The sequence below is a fragment of the Micromys minutus genome (assembly GCF_963924665.1).
Source record: "Micromys minutus genome assembly, chromosome: 20".
Taxonomy (NCBI): Eukaryota; Metazoa; Chordata; class Mammalia; order Rodentia; family Muridae; genus Micromys; species Micromys minutus.
Genome location: NC_137955.1, coordinates 52,958,085 through 52,964,777, shown reverse-complemented (window position 1 = coordinate 52,964,777; position 6,693 = coordinate 52,958,085). Strand labels below are relative to the sequence as shown.

Here is a 6,693-nt window from a genome sequence, read left to right as displayed (position 1 = left end):
CAGATTCAGCCGTGAGAGTGAAGTTATTTTGAGGTCACTGCCTGATCTAGCATGTGAGGAGCATCACAAGGGACCTCACAAGTGGTCACACCTGGCTGATACATCCCATTCACCCCAGAGAGGACCCACCACCCCAGCTTCTACTGCTCAGCAGCCTGCTCCTCTCCATTATGGGCAGTTACCCTGTGCTCACCATGTCTTGATCTCGGAACTTCCCTAAGGTCCCCTCACAGCACCCAACAGTAGAGCAGGACACAGAGAATCGTTCGAGCCTGCACAGCCACAGCGAACCTGTTGAAAGGCACCCGGAAGAGCCTGCCTCCTTGTCTGACTGGCAGGTCTGTCTGGAGGTCTTGATTGGTTAGTGAGTATTCCTCAGGGTTAAAGTGTTTCCAGTCCAGGGCTACAGCTTTTCTGGATCTCAGGAGTAGTTTGCACTCTATTAGCATTTGTACCTTTCCTCACAAAACACTCTCACCCCACCCAGCCCTGGGGGAGAACCCACCAATCCAGCTCTGGCTGTTCAGCTGCCTGCTCCTCTCCTACGTGAGCAATGGTCCTGCACTTACCATGACCTGACTTGAGACCTTGCCCGAGCTTTCCTCTCAGCACCTGCCTTCTTCTTTCTGAAATATGTTTACTAAAGATGTCTAGGTGAAGTTTTCTTTTGACAATGAAAATTATGGGGTAGTCTCAGGGTATCTTCCGCGCTATGCTTCCGCGTGGCAGGCAGAGTGCAGAGTCCATTCCACTCAGTGTAGACATCCCAAGCGACCCATTTCTCGTTCTGAACCGCCTGCCCCACGTGCTTCTCCTGTCACAGGTTCGTGCTGCCCACGTTCTGGGAAGGCACTGTGGGGTTCCTGCTTCTGTGCTGCCTTTGAGGCCGAGGTGCTGCATACAGTGTTTGCCGGGCGCCTGCTGCCGCTGGGCACTGTAGTGGTCCTGGGTGCCTCTGGCGGCAAGGACTCCACGGTGCTGGCACACGTGGTGCGTGCGAGCTTGAGCCAAGCCTGGGCATCACGCTGCACCTGATGGCGGTGGATGAGGGCTCTGGAGGCGGTGCGCAATCAGGCAGCAGGCTGGGAGCTGCGGCTCACCATCGTGTCCTATGCAGATCTCTTCAGGAGCTGGACGATGGACGCCGTGACCCGCAGCACTACAAGCTCCGGGCGCAGTCAGTCTTGCTGTACCTTCTGCGGGGTGCCGCGGAGGCGCGCTCTGGGGGAGGGCGTGCGCCTTGTGGGAGCTACGCATATTGTGATAGGCCACAATACTGACGACGATAGTGCTCATGAGCTTCCTGCGTAGTGATGCTGGGAGCCTGGCGAGGGGTGGGGTGCTGGGCTCCACAGGCGAGGGATGCCTTCTTCCCCGGTGCTGGCCTCTGCAGTTGCCTCGCAGAAGGAGGTGCTGTATGCTCATTTCCGCCACCTCCGCTACTTGTCCGAGGAGTTTGCCCCTGAAGCCTTTCGTCGCCACGCTCGGGACCTGTTTAAGCTTCTGGAGATGGCCAGACCATCGGTTGTGCTGGACCTCGAGCACTCGGCAGAACGCTTAGCTCTGGCTCTGGCAGCAAGGCCCCCTCCTCCAGGCACCCGCTCCCGCTGAGGAGCGCTGGCCAGCCACAAGCTCTGCCAGGCCTTTGCGCTCCTAGATGGCCTCATTAGAGGCCTGCCACGCATGGCCATCGGCAAGGGCCGCCGTGTGGTGCAAGTTGAGCCCTCGTCACTTAGGAACCCAAGTCGGGTCACCAGTAATCCTGTGGCCTCACCAGGACCCTGCACCTGCAAGCAACCCTAGATGAAGCCGACCCATGCAGGAATGGAGGGAACCCGGCAGGAGCCACCTGTGTATCACAGAGTGGACCTGAGCCCCGTGGCAGAGTGACTGGAGATCTGCACTCTACATTGCCCTGTGCCCAGGATTGTACCCCAGTGCACTGCAGCTGTAGAATAATCTATACAATGTGATTTACCTTCAGTGCACTGCACTCTGGGACTGACCGGTTTCCCTGTGGAGTGGCTGTACCCTGCGGAGTCTCTTGAACCCTGCAGATTATTGTACACCTTTGAAGTGACCCGTGCCCTGCAGCCTGAGCCCTATGGAGTAACCACACCCCATGGAGGGATGTGCCCTGTACAGAAACCTGAACCTTGAAGTGTAGGGAGCCACAGGCAGAGCTACCAGGTCTAAGGAACCAACAACCCTGCATTTTTGCACACCTCTGTGGGGTCTCTGTGTGCTCAGGCAGCCCTGGCCCTCCTTTTCTGATTGCCCATGTCATGAGTAATAGGAATATTCATAATCATCACTATACACCTTTCTTCCAGCCACAGCTCTTGCACCTAAGGGAATCCGAGAAAGCTTATTCTGAATCAGTTGGTACCTTCTGTGGCCCGGTGCATGAATTGAGGTTGCCCCATAAATACTGCCAAGGAAGCTGTTACACAAACATTTATAGCCCAAGAACAATAGAAAGTTATTTATCAAGACATTGGCCAAATACATTGATGTGGACTTCAAGTAGACAGGTTACAAAATCTCTTCTGTAGGTCTCAGGCACTATCTGATGATTTTCTTAGCTTGTGGGTCTTTGGAAGCCAGTGGTCTGCTCAGCTGATACATTCCGAACCAAATTTGTGGTTTTCATATGGTTGTTGGGTCAGTATCCTAGCTGGCCATTTCTGTTTTTGTTTTTTCAACTTTTACACAGGCTGGGATCATCTGAGAAAATGCTTCCATAAGACTGAACTATAGGCAAGCCTATGGGGCATTTTCTTGATTGATGATTGATGTGGAAGGGCCCAGCCCACTGTGGGCAGTACAGTCCCTAGGCAGGTGATCTGAATACTATAAGAAAGCAGGCTGAGTAAGCTGTGTGCCTCCATGGCCTCTACCTTGGTTCCTGCTCTGACTTGCCTCAGTGATGAAATGTGACCTAAAATGTAAGTTGAATTAAATCCCCCCAAAAAGAAAATTATGGACAGAGAATCCCAAATAAGAAATAAACACAAATTCATTACTTATTAAAATTTGCCTTATTAGTTAATTATAGCCTCTGTGTGCATGGGTTCATGGTTTGTTATTCACATCATATACTTTTTTTTTTAACTTGTTGAGCCAATGAGCTTTATTGGGGTTACATACAAAACGTGGGAAGAAGGAGGTAGTAAATGAAAATCAAAGGGACTTAAGTCAATTTTGATCCCGAAAATTAAAACCAGAAGATGATAAAGGTTATGAATACTGGGCATGAGTTCAAACTGCATATCTGTAGGTATATCTAGATGATAAAGAGCATCCTATCATGGTGGCTTAGTTTGTCAAATCCTCTTGTAAGAAGTATAATTTGTCTGAGTATCTTCATTTGAGTTAAGTATCCTGAATGCTGTCAGTTTCATTAGCCTTTTTGAGACATGTATTTCCAAGCTTCTTTGAAACAGATCATTTCAGTCTCCAAAAAAGTTTACACAATTCCATATTCTTGGAGCTTCTCCTTTGTGTCTTCATTATGACATATTTGAAGGTGACCAAGTAAAAACTTTTAATGAAAAATTCCCTTCATTATCACATTTTCAATTTCTTTCACCACAAACACTAGGTAGTTACTAAGATTTGAGAATTATTTAAACGCTTTCACAACTTCCTCATACATATAATAACTCTGTAGTTTGGAGCCTGAGGTGTTGCAAACAATAGCATTTGGTAAAGCATATCCCCTATTTTTTTTACTTTTGACATTGTTTTCTGAGTATAAATTACCAGGAATTTTCTTAGATCTGAGATATGGGTTTTGTCCTTTATTCATTCTTTGAGGTATTCTAAGTAATGAACCAACAGTAAAAGATTTGCACATTTACTAAATTTGTAAGGTGCCTCTCCTATATGTAGTCTCCAATGAATTCTAAGATGATCTTTCTTAGGAATAAATTTTTCTCAATCAATTAATTTGTGACATTATTCTGTATGCATTCTCTGATGAGTGCTATTATTATTTCTGACTAAAGAATTTGCCAAATTCACTATATTTTTAAGGTTTTTCTTTTGCATGAATTCTCCAATGAAGAAGATGACTGAATTTTTGAGTAAAGTATACATCACATTCACATTTGTATCTTTTATCTCTTTTATGAATTCTCTGATGTTTTTGAAAATCACTTTTATGAGAAAAGCATTTGTCACATTCACTACATTTGTAAGGCTTCTCTCCTGTATGAACTCTCTGATGAATACTAAGACTTCCTTTCTGAGTAAAGCATTTGCCACATTTACTACATTTGTATGGTTTCTCTCCTGTATGAATTATTTGATGACTCTGGAGCCTGGATTTCAGGGCAAAAGATTTGTCACACTCACTACATTTGTAAGGTTTATTTCCTGAATGTATTCTCTCATGAGTTTTAAGGCAATATTTGTCAATAAAGCATTTGTCACATTCACTGCATTTGTAAGGTTTCTCTCTAATGTGAATATGCTGATGAACACTGAGATGACTTTTGCAAGTATAGCATTTATCACAGCGCGGGCCACGTAGAGTCAGCAGTCACCGGCACTGTGGCAGGAACTGCAACCTGGCTGCCCTGAAACCTTCCAGAGGAGAGTAACAAGAAGAATGAATGCTTCTCTGGTAAATGCTCCTTAGGGTCATTTAACATTCAAGCATGTGGCTGTGGACTTCTCACAGGAGGAATGGGAATGTCTTGACTGTGCTCAGAGGGCATTATACATGGATGTGATGTTGGAGAATTACAACAATCTGTTTTTTTTTTGTGGAGAATCATTGCATGTATCATAAATGAGAACATCTTGGATGAAGACACACCACATATTGTCCACAAGCATGTGAATATCCAAGTGAAGTCTTATGAATGTCATGAGCTTGGCGAAATCATTCATGAATCCACCCAAAGTACACTTTATAAAACTAACCTCAGTGATACATCTGTTGAATCATCAAACCTAAGCAGACAAGAAACTGGAAACAACAGAGAACCTTGCAAATATAAAAAACATGTAAACTGTTTAAATTTGTGTTCTACCATTAGTGTCAATCAAGAAATCCACATGGGAAATAAAGAATACCATGGTACAGAGATTGGTAAGGTCTTTGAGACTGAACAAAGTCTCACGCTGAAACAAACAAAACAGGGAAAAAAACCTTACAAATGTAGTGAATATGCCAAATGCTTCACCAAGAAATGCTGGTTTAGAAAACATCAGGCAATTCACATGGGACAGAAACCTTACAAATGTAGAGAATGTGGCAAACAATTTACCCAAAAAGACAATCTTATTATTCATCAGAGGTGTCATACCGGAAATAAATTTTACAAATGAAGTGAATGTGAGAAATGCTTCATTAAAGTTGGCAGTCTTAGAAGACATCTGAGAATTCATACAGGAGAGAAACCTTACAAATGTAGTGAATGTGACAAATGCTTTAGCTACAATAGCAGCCTTAGAAGTCATAAGAGACTTCACATGATATAATTGATAGCAAGCTGATTACAAGTAAATTAAACTGGTCAACTTGGTCTAAGTTCACTTTATTCATAATAAATTAAACTTAAAATTATTATGAAAAGGTAAAAACATATTTAATCATTATGTCCATACAGGTAAAATAAAGATAAAATAATAACTGGGGTCTGAATAGGTAACATGAGGATATATATTTAAATGTTAATGTCTAATTTTAAGGACCTGATGTATGTAATTATACAATTCTGATCACCATGGTATCTTCTTGAACCTTATCCCAATTCTAGTACACAACATGGTCTCTATGCCTAAAAATTGTATTATCTTATCTCCTTGTACAAAGCTCAAGTGTAAGTGGATCAAAGATCTCCACATTAAACCAGATACACTGAAACTATTAGATGAGAAAATAGGGAAAACTTTAGAACATATAGGCACAGGAGAAAATTTTCTGAACAAAACACCAATGGCTCAAGCTCTAAGGTTAAAGATTAACAAATGGGACTTAATGAGATTGCAAAGTTTCTGTAAGGCTAAGGACATTGTCAAAAAAAAACAAAACGGCAGCCAACAGAATGGGAAAAGATTTTTACCAACTCCACATCAGATAGAGGCCTAATATCTAAGGTATACAAAGAACTCAAAAAGCTAGACACCAGAGAATCAAATAACCCTATTAAAAAATGGGGTACAGAGCTAAATAAAACGTTCTCAGTTATGGGATATCGAATGGCTGAGAAATATCTGAGGAAGTGCTCGACATCCTTAGCCATCAGGGAAATGCAAATCAAAGCAACCCTGAGATTCCACCTCACACCAGTCAGATTGGCCAAGATCCAAAACTCAGATCACAACAGATGCTGGCGAGGTTGCGGAGAAAGAGGAACCCTTCTCCACTGTTGGTGGGGTTGCAAACTAATACAACCACTCTGGAAATCAGTCTGGCGATACCTCAGAAAATTGGACATAAGACTACCTGAAGACCCAGCTATTCCACTTCTGGGCATATACCCCAGAGACACCTTAGTACACAACAAAGATATATGCACCACAATGTTCATAGCAGCTCTATTTATAATAGCCAGAAGCTGGAAAGAACCCAGATGTCCTTCAGAAGATGAATGGATACAAAAATTGTGGTACATTTACACAATGGAATACTACTCAGCCACCAGAAACAATGACTTGACCAAATTCTTAAGAAAATGG

The 6,693-nt window shown here is 43.5% G+C and overlaps 1 pseudogene across 1 annotated transcript; it reads left to right on the top strand.

Moving 5' to 3' along the window:
• Positions 1-800: 800 nt before the first annotated feature.
• LOC308433806 (cytoplasmic tRNA 2-thiolation protein 1-like) lies at positions 801-1,973 on the top strand (annotated as a pseudogene). The gene has a single exon. The product of its transcript is annotated as a cytoplasmic tRNA 2-thiolation protein 1-like (transcript).
• The last annotated feature ends 4,720 nt before the right edge of the window (positions 1,974-6,693 follow it).